Here is a 19,179-nt window from a genome sequence, read left to right on the forward strand (position 1 = left end):
AAGTGCACTTACCCCACCGACAGGTTTTTCTTATTGAAAACATCTTAAACACCATGGAACACCTTCCCAAGATCCATGTGTTGGCACAAGCAGATGGGAAAGATTGTAAATCTCAAAACTGGCTTAGCTCCCACTCAAGAACTAAAGCAAGGAGTGTGGTGAAATCAAATTCAGCACTGAATGGATGATCCTCATTTAACAATGGGCAGCCTTCCCACAAATTCTCATGCAAACCAGTGGTTGCTTCCTCTTTTTTTAATTAACTACACAGCCTTTTCCAACCAGAAGATTTAAATGTTTACTTCTGTTTGCTTTGCGTCATTTGCATTTCTTTCGATTCTAAAAGGAAATTAACCCCTTAGGCTTAGGAGGGCATCCCATCGAAGAAATTGGGGGGAAAAAACTTTCAAAGAGAAGCTCTCCATTCTCCACATTTGCTCTTGTCCAGCTAAAGGAGATGGCTGGTATTTTGAATGGTAACAATAGTGGAGTAATTTACATGCAATTGACAGCTTTTCTCTGAAAACTAGAAGATAGAAAGCAAAGTCTAGATTCAAATGATGCTGCTTTTAGGGGGAAAAAAAAAAAATCCTTAAATCCCTAAGAAGGAAGAGCAGATTAGATATTGAGTCATGTAGAGCAATGTGAAAGGTAAATTCCTTTTCTACTTGAGAAATCACAGAGAACTCTTCTCCCCCTCATCTTTCAGATGAAATGTAGGGGGCAAGGAGAAAAGAGGAGTATTTCACCTACTCAGTATCTCTAGTGTTGATTCATTTTGACAGATGCATTCTCCTTGTCTAAGGCACCTGGGCTATGACTAAGAGAGGGCGCGGTAGCTGACTCTGACTACAGGAGCTATATTTGGAGGCTGCAGCAACAGCGAAGAAGAAGGGCTGGCTTGGGTACTCTAAATGGTTGTAGTACAGGATAATTAGATGGAATTGTACACGGAAAAAATTTGTTAGAGTTACCAAAAATATTTCCTAACGAGAAGCCTGTTGTGCTCTGAAGTAGTCAAAGGGATGCAATGAATATTTCATCTCTTGAAACATTTAACAGAGAAAGGGATGCAGGAATAGAAACTGTATCTTAGAGCTATTTTCTGTTGGGGAAGACTGGAGATCATCCATCTTCCTGGCCTTTATTTCTACCTCAACTAATAGGGTGGAAAGAGCGACAGTGTGGACACATAAACCATATCATTATACGAGAGCAAATCTTCAGATGTGAAGCGGTGGAGATAAATCTTACTTCTATGCCTAATGTGAAAGAATAAATGTTCTTGACTTTTTCTGCTACATGGTTTCCTTTAACTGATGATTCTGCTGCAAATACTAAAGGCATTTCTAGTTCTAGAAAAGTAAGTGAAAAAATTTAATTTATTGATAGTGAGTTCAGTTAGTTTATGGAGGATAAAAGAATAGTACTCATGAATTTTGAGAAAGAAAATGATTAAGGGTAGCTTTGATCACGAGAGGAAGTTTGTCTAAAGAGAAAGGACTATTCCAGAGGGAATAAGAGAGCACTAGGTTTTTGATCTAGTACTATACAACATCAAAATTATCAATTAGTTAAATTAGGGTTTATATGCTATGGTTTACCTGACTACAATTTTTTTTAACCTTTTAACTAGTTGTTTTCCTCTTGAACTCTCAGTGATGTGACTACTTAAAGACACATAGAGGTTTTTTCAAATTGCAGATTCTGATTCAGTAGGTCTGAGGATGGGAACTTGATGCTGAATTTGTAATAAGCTCCCATGTCATACTGTGCATGGACCACACTTTGAGTAGCAAGTGTGACATCACTGCCTGATCTTAATCCCACATTCTTCTGTGGATACAAACTGGTAAAGGTATTTTTCTTATTTCATGTACATGAGGTATGAATTAATGTTATGTTTCATTATTTTTCATTATGTTTCAGTCCTCTTATATTTCCTACAGTCATATCAAAACTCTGATGGCATATTATTAAATCATTTAAATACAGTATTCCTCAACCCTGGGTGCACATTAGAATCACCTGGAGACCTTTTGAAATATACAAATGCCCTTCCCCTACCCAAAGCCAATTAAGAATTTCTGGGAGTGAGGCCAACACATCATTTTTCTCCACATCTTTTTATGAGAAAACTTTTCAAGTTTACAGAGAAGTTGAAAGAATAGTCTACTGATTGCCTCTATATGCAGTATAGTTGAAAGAATAGCTTGATGATTACTCATAAACCCATATACCTAGATCCAACAACTGTTAACAATTTGCTGTAATTATTTAGCTATACATTTTTGCTTTATATAAGTCTGTGTTTCTCGATCAGAGACAATTTTGCCCTTAAAGAGACATTTAATAAGGCCTGAAGAAACTTCCGGTTTTCACAACTTGGGGGCAGAGTAAGTATGGGATGCTGATATCTAGAAGGCAGAGGTCAGGGATCCTGTTGAACATCCTATAATGGACAGGACAGTCTCCTTCAGTAAAGATTTTCCAACCCAAAATGTCAGTCATGGTAAAGTTAAGAGACCCTGATATGTGGAAATATTTCTAAGCCATATTCACTTTTCACTCCTAAATACTTCAGTGTTTCCCAAAATGATGTTCTCCTATATGACCACAATATAATATCACTCTTGAAAGAATGAACAGTGATTCCTTAATATCTGCTAGTACTGAGTTATATTCAGATTTTCTCCATTGTACCCTAAATTTTTTAAAATAATTTTTGAACCACAGTCCAATTAAGTTTTGTGACATGTTTGTCTTCTTTCTTAGCCTTTAAAATCTAGATTAGTCTTCCAAACATTTTTTTAAGAGATCAGTCTAGTGGTTTGATATCTGGGATTTTGTTGGGTGTTTCCTTTTGTTTGATTGCCTAATTTGGTTTTCTGTCCTTTGTTTTTCCTGTGAAGTAGAAAATAGTTGTATATAAAGGCTTCGCTAGATTCAGGTAAATATTCTTTGCAAGAATATTTAAAGTGACTCTGTACCTATGTTACATCATAACAGGAGCTACCATAATTCCTAGTTTCTCTCTAGCAGTGTTGCTAAATTTGATCACTTGGCTCTGGCAATGACTGATCTCATTTTAAAGTTCATTTTCCTCTTTGTGATGAGTGAATCACTCTCTTTGGGATAATTCTTTGGCACCTATGAGTATCCTAGCCCCCAACAGTTTTCACCTAACAGTTTTGGCATCCACTGATGTTCCTTGCCTGAATCACAGGAGGTTGCAGACAATTCCATTTCTTCACTTATTAATGTAATGAACTTGCACAGATAATTAATGAAATTATCAACTGTTAGGTGGAAGATGGATTGAAAGTCACCAGATTGAAATCTATTCCTTCATTTACTGTGAAGAAATTATTTTTAAATTCTACAATCTTCACTTGTTAGCTAGAATTCTCTTATGAGAAAAGAGCCTTGTTTGATCAACTGGAAATGAGCTACAGTTTCTTCAAAAAAGGCAGGATTATGTTTCTTTCTTTGCTTTAATTCTCAATTTTCAGCTTAGATTTCAGAATAAAGAGTTGATGTTATAGTCACTTATTGACTAATTATTCCTAATAGCAGACTTTAATGCAGCTCAACATATCCATGACATAACAGGGAGTATCACCAATTTTATGCAATCGGAAAAAAATCTACAAGATTTTCTTTTCTTTAAAATGGACTTTGAAAATACGATGTATATAAGTATAGATGTTGGTGCATTTATACGCAAACTTCTTTTGAACTTTTAGAAAAGGAATATACCTTTAGCAAAGATACTTCTGGAAGGAGAAGGGATTGAAAGTCACCAAGGTGCAATCCATTCCTTCATAAACTGGACTACGCTTGAATCGCCTGTTTAGTCTCTCCTGAATCCATGGGTGGTAAGTGATGTGTGAAAGCCAAACTTTTTCCAGACAACAGTTGAACAAATATTCAGTAAGGTTCTTGGATTCAGACTGTTATGTTTGGAAATCATCATTTTCCACAAGAGAAAATGAACACATTACAGGAAGTAACTGGAACCAGTTTCACTCCTTTGTTTCAAAGCCTCAAATCCTTTATTTCTAAGCCTAGAGTCTCATCTTGGTGGCTTTTCTTTGGGAATAGTAACTTTTCATCTACTGGAACTTTTTCTTTCATTTTGACAAGCTACATCTGATTCTGAGGCCATAGTCTAAGTCTGAACCTGGCGAGGCAAAAGGTAGTTTTTTAAAATTCATTGTCTTAAGTCTGACCATAACGAAGAGGTCTGCCTAGAGTTCACAACGTGATAAATTTGTTTGTATGATGAATAAATGGGCACTTAGCACAAAGAGTTACAGGCATCATCCAGATGTCTCAGAACTTGAACACATGGAATTGGTCACATGGATGCTCTTGCTAACTGAATGTACAGTTTGCTGAGAAGATGCATTTTTTTCAAGATCTGGAAAGTCTAACAGTATCTGGCAGCTCCTTCATTTTCAAGATAACCCTGTCACTGTTTCTGGTTACGGGCAGGGGTAGGGGTGGGGTACCAAAGGAGATGGTTTGGTAGTTTGCTGAAATTGGGTGGAGGTGTTGTCATGTTGGCACCTGAAGTGAGAGCACAAATAAGCTTGAGAAGAAGGAACCTGGGTTTGTGTGACTTTTGGTCACGTAAGGACCTAATGGTGTGGGTGTGAGGAAAGAGAAAGAAGGGGAGAAAGCAAAAAGTGATTAAAGAAGAGTTCTGTGGACACCACAGCAATTGGTTAATTCAGTCAGACTTTTACATTTCAAATCATAGTTTGGTTAGGTCCTTAATTTTTTAGCCAAGTAACTAGTGACTCCCTAAGGACGTCTTAAGTCATTATTTGCTTTTAAAGATGAAACATCAAAGTAACCACTTCTAAAGTTACAAAACCATCTCCTTGGTAGGCTTTTTCTTGGTCTGGAAGGTTTGACAAACTGACAGTTTGTTGTCTTGACTTGGCCAGGGCTGTGTTCTATTTCTCATTCTTGTCCTTGCCACTGATGGCAGAGGAGACTGTCACCAAATAATATTTGATCATCCTCAAAAAAAAAAAAAAAAAGGAAAAAACTGAGCAAAAGACTTTTCAATTTTATTTTCATTGAACTGAGAGAATCTCTTTATTATCCTCTTACAGAACTGGCAGAGGCAGAAAAGAAAAAGGAGTCTACTTCCAGATGGATTTAACACCATGAGCATTTTGATCACCTTGCTTGTGTTGTTGAGGCAAAATGCTAATTTTGCCAGTTTTACCCTGAGATTCAAAAGCTCCATGACAGAACCAACCACACTGATTTGTAATTTAAATGTCTATTAATATATAAAAAATATGTGAGAAGTCCTTTAGCTAGCAGCAGCATTGCAGCTTTAAAGCACTTGTCTCTCTTTAGGAAGAAATGTACTCTTATTAGAGAAAGTAAGATATTTTAGAAATATCAAGGAGCTTGGGCTACTAGATAGGAGAATATAACACTTCACCCTTTTCTTTTCAAAATTATATTTAAGTATGTATGTAATACAATTTCTTGTTGTTCAGTCACTAAGTCGAGATCAACTCTACATAATATAATACTTATGTTTATAATTATTTAGTATATTACCTATATAATATTAGTAAATACTTATAAATGCCCAATAATACATGAATAAAAATAGTTACAATCCAAAGAAGAAACACTATGAAGAATATAGTAGAGAACAGAAATGATTTATGCAAATTCCAATAACAGTTGATTAGTACTGTTAGCTTCACAGGGTTCCATTGGAAAAGCCATAAGACTAAAGTGGAGTTTTTGAGTTGTAGAAAATTATAAAGTTTCTCAGGTATGGTCCCCCATTTTTTGCCCACCAGTCCTATTACCTTTTACTTACTTGATGAAATCATTCATTAATTCAACAGATATTTATTAGATACCTACAGTGTGCCTGGCATTAGGACAAATTTTTAGGACTGAAAGTAACAATTATATCCGAAGGCCTCCCGGGGAATTTCCACTAGGTGGATATATTAATAAAGCTAATGAATTTAATCATTAGTTTTGAGTGCTACACTAGAGGTAAATTCAGAGGTGTTGGAGCTTCAAATAAGCGAGAGGCAGTTCAGTGTCTTTAGAAAGCTAGTTTGGGATAGCGTGAAAATTGGAAACTGACAATGAGAGTTGCTGCTACATTCAAATAGTCACTGCTTCTTCCTAATAGTGGAAATGGTTTTCTGAGCTCAGCTTCTGAATGGTCAAACTTGAACAGTGTTTGTATGTATAGTTTAATCTTGATATTTCCTTGGGCAGACAATTGCCTTCCCATTTTCATTTACATAGTCCTAAAATAAACAGAGGTATCAAGACTATGGGAGTAAGTGAGGGCATCATTTGACACAGAAGGAAAACCTAGGTCACAGTATAGACAGGGCACAGCAACCTAGAAGTAACAGGTGCCAGCAGAAAGGGAAAGATGACACAAAGGGCCACAGGAGGAAAAAGGGAAAGAAGAAAGAGCTGCCAAAGGGTGGTGGGTGGGAATAAGTACTTTTGAAAGTGCTTAGCATCTGGTCCCATCACCTCATGGGAAATAGATGGGGAGACAGTGGAAGCAGTGTCAGACTTTATTTTTTAGGGGCTCCAAAATCACTGCAGATGGTGATTGCAGCCATGAAATTAGAAGATGCTTACTCCTTGGAAGGAAAGTTATGACCAACCTAGATAGCATATTAAAAAGCAGAGACATTACTTTGCCAACAAAGGTCCATCTAGTCAAGGTTATGGTTTTTTCCAGTGGTCATGTATGGATGTGAGAGTTGGACTGTGAAGAAAGCTGAGCGCCGAAAAATTGATGCTTTTGAACTGTGGTGTTGGAGAAGACTCATCAGAGTCCCTTGGACTGCAAGGAGATCCAACCAGTCCATCCTGAAGGAGATAAGTCCTGGGTGTTCATTGGAAGGACTGATGCTGAAGCTGAAACTCCAATACTTTGGCCACCTCATATGAAGAGTTGACTCATTGGAAAAGACCCTGATGCTGGGAGGGATTGGGGGCAGGAGGAGAAGGGGACGACAGAGGATGAGATGGCTGGATGGCATCACCGACTCGATGGGCATGAGTTTTAGTAAATTCTGGGTGTTTGTGTTGGACAGGGAGGCCTGGCGTGCTGTGATTCATGGGATCGCAAAGAGTCGGACCTGACTGAGTGACTGAAGTGAACTGAACTAACTTAAATTCATGCCGAGGGGACCTGCTGTTGGACATTAAAGTAGGAACTGTAACTAAGCCCCCGAGAGCAAGGGGCTATTGTTGTTTGGGGAAGGAAGTTTACGCCAAGCCAGTTGTATGATAAAATCTGTTATGAATTCTCTCCATCTCAACATTATATTAACACACAGGGGCTCATTTTCAAAGGGCTCCAGAGGAAGCAAGTCACCCTACTCCCACAAATAAATAGGAGTTGTGTGTCTAAAATTCCTCAAAGCACTGAACAAGTGAGCCCCCTTTAATGTCATTATATATTTTAACCATTTGAAACCAATTTATAGCAGACATGAAAGTTTTCTGTCTGCAGAAGAGTTGGCACGGAACACTTCCCACGTTCAGCATTCCCTAAGCACCTCATTCACAGCTCCCCTGTGCTGGTGAACTTTCTGAGTTTTTCTTCAGCCGTTCATCGCGTGAGGAGGCATTTTCCAGGGAGCATGAAGAATATAATTACAGTCTACCTCTGATTACAGAAACCCTCAGGAGTCTCTGAGATTCTCTCTGTGTGTTTTAGGAGGTTACACTTTAAAAAATAGCAAGGCGTTCTCACTTCAATCTAGACAACAGTCCACTTCTATTTTAGATGTGGACACCCCAAGTTTACAACTGCTCCTCTGTACAGAAGGATGTAAGGGAGCCATGGGAGTAGGAGAACTGGGTCATCTCCTCTGGGACTTTGACGTTTCACTGGTCTCAGAAAAGCTCTGGAATCTTCCAGTGCTGCCTCTTTCCCTCTTCTCTTCCTCCCTCCCCTCCTACCTTCTCTCCATCTTTCCTTTTGTTCTTCTTTCTTGTCTTCCTTTATCCTTTCCCATTCTCTTTTTCCTGTTGTACTACAAGGAACAAAGAGCAACGCAGGTATTTTACATAAACATTTAAAGAAGCCAAATGCAAAGGACTTGCACAGGCATATGCCAAAATCTCTCCAAACCTTATTCCAGATAAATGAAGATTACATATTCAAAGTTACTCACTGCAGTCAGCTGATGATTAGACTAGAGATGCTACTTCAAGGTTGGGAGTCCTCTTTAGTGCTGATGGCTTGGATCAATCCCCATGTTCCCAACTTTGTTCAACATGGACAACAATGGACCACAATGATATTATACTGGCCCCTCCTCCCTTTGTTTTAAAAACTCATTTTTTAAAACAAATTGAAGATTTAATAATATAACATGAGTAAGAACAACAATTTCACACAGAGTAACTAACAGTAGGAAAACAGCCTGATACTCCAAGTAGGCAGCACCTGGATTCTTGGATCTAGCCTACACCTTCCTAACAACGTTACCATGATGGTGATGGTGACGGAGGTGGGGGATGGTGGTGACGATGATGATGATGATGATGCTAACCACACTCAGGTTTTCATTTTATCACCTAACTGCTTCAGGAGTTTCACTGCCTGGGAGAAAACTTGGCTTACTGATCTCCCCTGGTTCAGGCTTGTCTTGGATTCTGCTCATGCTCCATGCGCCACTTCCTGTCCTGTTCTGTAATCGGTGTCTGGTTGCCATCTCTTCACTGTACATGACTGGCCCAAGCCCACTGGGGAGATTTCATTCCCCTGTCGATATCAGTGCAGAGATGAGCGGGCTCCAGGCTGTTTGGGACCTAGCTATACAAGAAAAGGCTTACCCTGCATCGACTAGGAAGAGATTCTACCCTCAACCTCTCCCCACCACCACAGTAAACAAGAAATCATGTTGCTCTGTTGCTGCTGGCAGCCATCTTGGGACCATAAAGAAACCGGTGATAGGATGAAACTGATGCCATGAGAGCAGAAGAGGGAACCAGAAAGAAGTGGTGCATTGTCCCGACACTGGCTCACCCCTTACCCCTCTTCTGGACTTCCTGTTATGTGAAATAATACACATCCTCATTTAAGTCAATTTAAGGTCTGTTCAATGAAGCCAGAAGCATCCAAGAAGCCAAGAAGCCACATGACTGTACATCTGACTCAAGTCAGACCTCTCGGCTTCCCCGGCAGTGAAAACAGGTTGCTGATGTCTAGTTTCTTACTTGCATTAAAAACCTGCTCCATTGCCTGCTTTCTTGCTTTCATCACCTCCTGTCTGTCTAAATAGGCACTTGAAAATGAACACATTCAGGGATTTCCCTGGTGGTCCAGTGGTTAAGACTGCCTCCCAATGCAGCAGGTTCATGTTTGGCTCTGGTTGGGTAGCTAAGATCCCACATACCTCATGGCCAAAAAACCAAAACAAAAAAAGATGATATATTGTAAGAAGCTCAATAAAGACCCCAAAATGAACATATTTAAACATTCTGTTGGTTGTATCTCAGAAATATACAAAAACATACAAAAAGCCTCCCTTACTCTGATTTGGGACAGTATTTCTCTTGCCTGGATATTGCAGTTGCCGGCTAATGCCTCTCACTGTCCCCCTACCCCCTGCCCTACCCTGCCCCAGGCCTATGTGATTTTCCACAGGGAGGCAGAATGACTTTCAAAAGCTTAGATCACAGCCTGCCATCTCTTCTTGGTGAAGCCTTCCCTGGTCAATCCCCACCCCAGTTTGCTTTATTTTCTGTGCTTTATTCCACATCTCTTACTCCATCCAAGGGCCTGTATAATTCATTCATTAATTTATTTGTTTCTTACATGTCTTCCCTTACTAGAATATAAGACTGTGAAGTCAGAAATTTATTGACTTCTGTATCAGCTGTTCTCAGACTAATGCCTGGTACAAAGTCAGCATTCAATACATCTTTGTTGAACAAATGAAATTTTTAATTTTTAAATGCTGAACCCTCCCAACTGTTCACACTTCACTCAAAATCAAAACCAAAACCAAAGTCTTTGTAAGGTCTACCAGGCTGTTAGTGAGCCAGTTTACCACCTAAGCTGCCCATGCTCCTCCTTCCCTTTCTCAGGGTCTCTAGCCCTGGACACCTCACCAGTCTTGGGTGGGCAAGGCAGCTCCTGCCTGAGCCCTTGTCTCCTTCTTGCTCCTGATACTAGGAAGCTCCTCTTGCAGACATCTCCCCAGCTTCTCCCTATGTTCCCAAGGTCTTTGTTCAGATGACACAGCATCAGCATCTTTCCTGACCACCTGGCACAAAACAACCTTGCCCTTCCTTATTTTTCTCTCAACCAGCATTTTCTTTCTCTGAGATGTTACCATGATCTTAGGTACTGTCTGCTTATTGGCTAATGGCTTCCAATTGCACCACTAGAATCTAAACTTCTAATTGGGAGCAATCCAGTTTGTTTGCCACTGTATTCTAGCCTGTCAAAGAGGAGTTAAGCTCAATAAATATTTGTTCAATGGATAAATAAATAAATGGTTTTGTGTGTGGGTTTTAAAAATTATTCCCTTTTACTACTACATTTAATGAAAGAAATTTTCATGGTTTCACATTTGGCTTATAATTTTTATGTGGAATAGGGATTCATTGTTATGCAATCAATTTTGTCTTTTCTTTGGTAAATGCACTCACCCCAAAAGCCCTTCCTGACCTAAATGTTTGTTAAAGACACACACCTCTGCTTTCTTCAAGGATTTTATGGTTTTATTTTTTTCCTTTTAATCCTTTAATATATTTGGAACTTACTGCTTATGTGAGCTAATTAAGAGAGTATTTTTTAAAAGAATTTTTTCTGTATATAATGTATTAAGATTGGCAAACTCATTCAATATTTATTCTATTTCTTCTTTTTATTATAGATGATTCTAGGTTACTTATTCTATTCCACATTTCCTTAGGATACTGTTTAAATTATTAAAATTGTATAACATGGTTTAATATTGCTCTTAGCTTTCTTTTTTAAAATTTTGATTCCTCCAAATTTTTAAGGCTGACTGTAGAATTATGTTGTTCTTCAGTTGCTGGGTTGTGTCTGACTCTTTGCGACCCTATGGACTATAGCCTGACAGGCTCCTCCTTCAGGTGGAGGTTTTCTAGGCAAGAATCCTGGAGAGGGCTGACATTTCCTCCTTCAGGGAATCTTCCTGACCCAGGAGCCAAACCTCTGCCTCCTGCATTGGCAGATGGATTCTTAACCACTGAGCCATTAGGAAAGCCCATAGAATTAATGTTAACAAAATTCAAGAATAATACCATTAAGACTGGCTTAAAATGCATTGAACATCATTTTAAGTGGCGAAATAGTGGAACTCATTACACTTTTCAGGGTTCTAATATAAGGCAATCATTTGGTGAAAGTGTAGTCTGTTAGATTTCTCTACTGTTAACTTCTTTTTTCCCTGTAATTAGCAACGATTTGGGGAACAACACACTGATACTATGAAAATATTCTGTTTCTCCTCAAACTTTTGTTCAATAATTTTAGCATCCCTTGGAGCTTGAGTGCAAAGATTACTACTGTGATGTCCTAATGGTGACTTCCCTCATTCCTTCTACACTTACTGATTGGAATTTGGCTGTGAGGATGAGTTGCCCGCTCTCCTCATTTATTTATTCAATTGTTTATTTATAACAGCAAGGAGGTGACGTGGATATTTATCTTAGTGTATGGATTATAATCCAATGCCACTGCTATTTATTTGGTTTCTCAAGCTGTGTCAGCTTTGGCCAGTAGGAGCTTGTCTAGGTTGGCTCCTTTGTTCCTTGCCATTTTCCATCTATGTGAGCACATCCTTACTCTCTAATTCCACAAGCAGCTCCAGGTTCATCTTATCTTTTTCATAACCTAGCATTGAAGGTCATGAAGATCATCTTTCTATAGTCAAAGAAAGATTTGGCTGATTCTTAATTCTCGAACTGTTGCTAAATAGTGTAAAGATAGTGAATTTATTTCTTTCTCCATATGCAACCATATTTAGGCTAGAGCTATGCTGATTAACCTACCATATCAAAGACAAATAGTTCAGATATCAAAGAAACCCAATTTATATAATGTCTTCATGTGCCTATTTTTTATTTGTTTTTTTAATTGATAACTTAGGCAAAATCTAACATGATTCTTGAATTATTTATGAATACCAATGATCTAAGTTGCCAATTTCAAAAGTAATCAGATCACTGCTGTCCATAGAATGAGGTGCAAGGGAGTCTCTCTTCTTTCTCTCACCTTCTCTTCTCCACCCTAACAGTGCCTGAGGCGTTTCTATGACTCAAGGATCTACATAACACAGTTCATAAACAATTGACACTGAAGTGTCCAATACTCTCATTTTAAGGATATATTTTACATATAACTAAATGGGTTGAGGCTTCTTAGGTGGCTCAGTGGCAAAGAATTCACCTGTAATGCAGGAGACGCAGGTTCAGTCCCTGAGTCAAGAAGATCCCCTGGGGGAGGGCATGGCAACCCACTGTAGTATTCTTGATGTGAAAATCTCATTGACAGAGGAGCCTGGTGGGCTACAGTCCATGGGGTTGCAAAGAGTGGGACACGACTAAAGTGACTAAGCACACAAACTGGGGTTGAATGTAAAAAGTTCTCCAAGCTTACAGAGTTGGTGGTGGATAACCTAAGGACTAAATTCTGTATGTGAAACTCACTCAAGTGTTCTTTTAGCTTCACCATAATGCTGAAGGTAGCAGGATAGTTTCATGTTCTAATGAATCTGGATAGAGTGAGCCCAACAAGTATAAGTGAAAGTGGATAAAACCCACTTTAGACAATAAGCAAAGAGAACTGTGTTAATGATTAAATAAAATGCACTGAGGATAAGACTGAAAAGTAGAAATTTAACTTAGACCAAAGCCCATGGGATGGTAGAAGCATTACAACTTTATCACATATTTTATGTGGGTTCTCCATCTTGCAAGTACTTTGTTCTATTTGGTGAACTGACATCCTACATTTGCAAAAGTGAGGCTCTTTTGTCCTGGTGATTTTTAAGGTGAACTAGTATCATAAAGCAAGAGAGTTTCAGAAAAACATCTACTTCTGCTTTATATGCCAAAGTCTTTGACTGTGTGGACCACAACAAACTCTGGAAAATTCTTAAAGAGATGGGAATACCAGAACACCTGACCTGCCTCCTGAGAAATCTGTATGCAGGTCAGGAAGCAACAGTTAGAACTGGAACATGGGAAAACAGATTGGTTTCTTGAGGTACCTCAAGGCTGTATATTGTCACCCTGCTTATTTAACTTATATGTAGAGTACATCTTGAGAAATGCTGGGCTGGAATAAGCACAAGCTGGAATCAAGATTGCTGGGAGAAATATCAATAACCTCAGATATGCAGATGACACCACCCTTATGGCAGAAAGTGAAGAAGAACTAAAGAGCCTCTTGATGAAAGTGAAAGAGGAGAGTGAAAAAGTTGGCTTAAAATTCAACATTCAGAAAACTAAGACCATGGCATCCAGTCCCATCACTTCATGGCAAATAGATGGGGAAACAATGGAAACACTGACGGACTATTTTTTGGGGCTCCAAAATCACTGCAGATGGTGACTTCAGCCATGAAATTGAAAGATACTTACTCCTTGGAAGAAAAGTTATGACCAACCTAGACAGCATATTAAAATGCAGAGGCATTGCTGTGCCAACAAAGGTCCATATAGTCAAAGCTATGGTTTTTCCAGTAGTCATGTATGGATGTGAGAACTGGACTACAAAGCAAGCTGAGCACTGAAGAATTGATGTTTTTGAACTGTAGTGTTGGAGAAGACTCTTGAGAGTCCCTTGGACTGCAAGGAGATCCAACCAGTCCATCCTAAAGGAAATCAGTCCTGAATATTCATTGGAAGGACTGCTGCTGAGGCTGAAGCTCCAATACCACCTGATGTGAAGAACTGACTCATTTGAAAAGACCCTGATGCTGGGAAAGATTGAAGGCAGGAGGAGAAGGGAATGACAGAGGATGAGATGGTTGGATAGCATCACCAACTCAGTGGACATGAGTTTGAGTAATCTCTGGGAGTTGGTGATGGACAGGGAGGCTTGGCGTGCTGCAGTTCATGGGGTTGCAAAGAGTTGGACATAACTGAGTGACTGAACTGAACTGAACTGAGTATCATTATGATCCCTACAGAAAAAAGAAACAAAAGACTCCTCAAATTCTTCTTCATTGTCAAAGTGAATTTTTCATCTTAGATACACAAGTAAACAGACATATATGCAGACTCAGATTAATAATATGGAAAATTTACCCAACATCCTTTTGAGTTTGATACACTCAGTTTTTTTAATAGTCTCATCTTTCAGGTGATTAAACCAAACTCAAACTAGAAGTTTTATCTCAGTAGCAAACAAGAGTCTGTTCTGCTCTTTTTTAAAAAAAAAAAAAAATTCAATCTGTCTTCTTCACAGAGCTTACTTTTGGACAGTGTCTTCTACTTTACTTTAATGACATTCCCATAGTTATTGCACCTTATTTTAAATATCAAGCTAATTTTATTCAGGTATTCAAGTTTAAGAATATGTTGCCTACTACCTGCTAAGTTGCTTCAGTCATGTCCAACTTTTTGTGAGCCCATGGACTGTAGCCTGCCAGGCTCCTCTGTTCATGGGATTCTCCAGGCAAGAATACTGAAGTGGGCTGCCATTTCCTTCTCCAGCAACAATATGTTATGTGTTGGAAAAACTGATAAGTATTAGCAAAGCCTGGGAAATGGTAAAAGCATAGAAACACTTTTTTTTTGTTAAAGTGTAGAGAGATCTAAGGTAAATGATACACCATTAGAGAAAATGTATGTCTTTAGAAGCATTTGAACACCTTGAGTTAGATGTTTATATGTATTTAACTTACAGGAGAGGAGGGAAATGGCATTATTCTAAGAGTACACATGAAACCATTTAGCCAAATAAGGAGTTGTAATCCTATAACAAAATAATGTCATGATTAGTGACTGACTACCTGCATATATGCTTGATGAGTTATTATTGCTAAACAAGGTATCTAATAACTCTTTGACTTGTATTTTTGTGATAAGCAGAGTAATGGCCCCCAAAGTTGTCTCCATACTAATCCACAGAATTTCGAAATATGTCATGTTCCATGGCCAAAGGGAATTAAAGTAGCAGATGGAATTAAAGTTGTTAAGTAACTGATCTTAAAATAGAGAGGCTTTTCTGGGTTATCCAGATAGGTCCTATGTAATTACAAAGGACCTTTAGAACAGAGGAGGGAGGCAAAAGAGAAAGTCAAAATCAGAGAGAGATTGGAGAATGCTATGCTGCTGGCTTTAAAGATGGAAGAAGAGACCACATCCTAGGAGTGTAGGCATCCGCTAGAAGCTGGAAAACACATGGAAACAGATCATCCTTTAGAGCCTTCAGAAGGAGTGTAGTCCTACCAAAATCTGAGTTTTAATCCAGTGAGACTGATTTCAGATTTTAACATCCATAAGTTTAAGACCATGATTTTATACTGTTTTAAACAATTACATTTATGATAATTTGTTATAGCAGCAATAGGAAACAGATATAATTTTAAACAAATCCTTACTTACAATGAAAATAAAGTTATGTATAAGCAATGATGATAAAAAGAAGGTTAGTATATGTTTGCATTCTCCAGAGAAATAGAACAAATAGGATTGAGAGAGAGAGATGTAAAATGAGATTTATTCTAGGAATTGGTTCATGGAGTTATAGAGGCTGAGAAGTACCACTATCTGCTGTCGATAAGCTGGAGAATCAGGAAGGCCAGTGGTATAATTCATTCAAGCTGATGATGTAAGTCCTGGTCTGAGTCTGAAAACCTGAAAACCATGAGTGCCAATGTCCAAGGATAGGAGGAGATGGATACCTCAGCTCAAACAAAGAGAGCAAATTGGCCCTTACTCTACCTTTTCCTTCTATTCAGGACCTTGATTAGATGATGACCACCCACACTGGGGAGGTTGATCTTCTTTGAGAGTCTGCTGATTCAAATGCTAATCTCTTCACCCTCACAGACACACCCAGAGATAGTGTTTACCAACTATTTGGCATCCCTCAGCCCAGTCAAGTTGATGCATAGGATTAACCATCATAGTTAGATGTTAATGAAATGAATGATTTTTGAGAACCTGTCATCTAAGAATGTGTGGTATCCAAAGAAAGGAAAAATATACTCCAAGGTTTAGAAACTAGAACTTCTAAAAGTTTAGTGAAAAGTTTTTATTACTCCATAACATGAAGTTTTGAAAGGAAATACAACTTTAGAAGGTTGGAAAGTTCTCAAAAGATGTAATTATGACTGTATAATCCTATAGATTGAATTGTATGAAGCTACAGAAGGCATGCTTATCAAATATGTAGATGACATGAAGCCTGGCAAGAGAATGAACACATTGTATGTCAGAACCAGAATTGAAACAACAAAAAAAATCTTGTCAGTCTGTAGCAATGGGATGAATCTCTAAAAAGAGAAATTAACAGGGATTAACATAAGATCCTACACTTGGGTCCAAAAACCCAATTGCCCAAATGCAGTTGGGAGTAATGTATGTAGCATAGCAGCATGTGATAAAATGACTGTCAAGTTTTAATAAACCAAAAAAGTTAGGGATATTATAATAGAATAATAGAAGTGCTAAACACTTCAAATTAGCTTCTCCCACCATTGTCTACTGATGAGATCAAATAAGATAGTTGTCTAGTTTCAGATCTGTTATTGGAAAGAATCAGTAAAGCAAACTTGCTTGAAAACTAGTAATGAAACATATTTGATGATATTGCAGGGTTATTTGAAGAAGACTGCAAATTAATGGTAAGGAGGGAATAAAAGTTCTCTTCAAATCTTTTAAGGGTTTATGAGTCAAAGGTGTAAGGTTTATTTTATTTGGGCTCAAGTGTAGAACTAGAGTCAGTGAGTAGAATCCACAGAAAGATAAATTCCAGTTCCATATAAAGAAGTTACAGCTTATAAAGTCTAAGTTGTCTAAAATTCAGATGGGCTGACTGAAGAGTGGATTCCCCACCAGTAGAGACATTCAAGCACAAATCAAACTACAATTTGATAGAGAATGTTACAAAATTCATTCACATGGTGAAAGAAAATATAGGTTTGATTACAATCTAAGGACTACCATGAATCATAACCGCTATATCAGACCCAAGCTAGTTTATTTTCCATGGTGCAAGATTCATTTGTTGAGTAATATTTGCATATCTTGATATAGTAAACTATATTACATCAAACTCCTGACTGATGGAGAAGGAGATGGATGTCTACTTCAGCGTTCTTGCCTGTGAAATCCCATGGACAGAGGAGCCTGGTGGGCTACAGTCCATGGGGCCACAAGAGTAGGACACAACTGATTGACTTAGGCTCATTGTAGCTCTTATTGTTGTTGGTACTTGCTGTAAAAATGAAGGCACTGAATTCAGCAGGGGCTAGGTCCTCAAAAGAACTGACTACAATCTCACTGTTTAGAGAGGAAAAACAGCTCACTAAATGGCAAATATTCTCTACGCATATTGTAATAGTAAATGATTCCCATAGTCATGCCAAATCCTTATTTCAGAATGCCTAGCACTACCCATTCTATCAAATTATCAAAAGTTCCCAGCTGTGAACTGCTCAGGGACCAGTGTACACTGAGACACCCCCAGACTTTCAAAGCCTTTCCTAACTAATGCAGCCCAGGAAAGACTTTGCTGACCTTCTTAGATCTACAAATCCTCTTTCACTTTTTAAATAAGGTGTTAATTCTTCTCTGAGTTACTACTTTCATCTCTCTCTTTCTACTCCACTTTTTTCATTCTATTGCTCTTCACTTAAATTGCTACATATCTCTATATTCCAAGATAATATATAAAACCATCTTTTCCCAAAAATCAAAAAGAAGAAAAGAAGAGGTTAGAGAAGAGGAAAGGGGTACTTTGAATTTGTTTCAGGGACTCTCTGGAAAAGGCTAAGCTACTTCTGGGAGTGCTGGTGAGAATATAGAGATTGGGTTTACAGAACTGTGTTTAGGAAACTTAAGATTTGAGAAATAACATAATTAAGAGAAACAATTCAAGAGGTTGAACCTGTGAGTACACAAGTTTCTCTTAGCTATTTCATATCAACTTGACTAGGCCATGGTATCCAGTTTCTGGTTAAACATCAGTCTAGATGTTGCTACAAAGGTGTTTTTAAAGACATGATTAACATTTAAATAAGTAGGCTTTGAGTAAAGCATATTCTTCTGCGTAATGTGGGTAGGCCTCATCTAGTCAGGTAAAGCCCTTAAGAGAAGTTTCTGAGAATTCTTATCACAAACAAAAAAGAATACTTTTTCTATTTCTTTTTCTATATATTATATATATACATACATATATATATATTTATATATGATGGATGTTCACTAAACTTAATTGTGGTTGTTATTTCATTATATATATATATATATGTGTGTGTGTGTGTGTGTGTGTGTGTGTGTGTGTATGTGTGTCAAATCACCATGCTGTACATCTTAAACGTATACAGTGCTGTATGTCAAATATATCTCAATAAAACTGAAAAAGTGAGAGAGAGAGAGAAGGTAATAGTGGTGGGGGGTTCTCTAGAGGAAGAATAAATTATGCTTTCAGTCTTGAGACTGCAGCATCAACTATGCCCTCGTTTCCAGACTGCTGAACTCCTCTTTAGATTTTGGACACACCAGACTTCACAAACACGTGAGCCAATTTCTTAAAATAAATCTTTATTTCTCAATATATGTATAGGCACTGAGATAAAGACATAGATAGGTAGATAGATAGATAGATAGAGGTATATCTCTACAGATTATGTAGCTTATGTATATTTATTCTATTTATTCTGTTTCTCTGATTAATTAGCCATGGATTTCTTCAATCTCTTGTCCTGCTTACTTTCTCCCTCCCTATTTATATCCTTGAAATTTACCATGCTCTGGGTTGACTTATTACTTTCTTCTGAGCTTTCAGCAGTTTTAGGGGACTTATCAGTACTATGGGAACACCATTAAGCATTCTAGACTTTGAATTAAGGAATCTAAAATGCTATACACTAGGAGAAATGACTAGATTCCAATAGATAAGCCTTCGTGACTAATAAAACTTACTCC

Source organism: Cervus elaphus, chromosome 18, assembly GCF_910594005.1.
Source record: "Cervus elaphus chromosome 18, mCerEla1.1, whole genome shotgun sequence".
NCBI classification, from domain to species: Eukaryota; Metazoa; Chordata; class Mammalia; order Artiodactyla; family Cervidae; genus Cervus; species Cervus elaphus.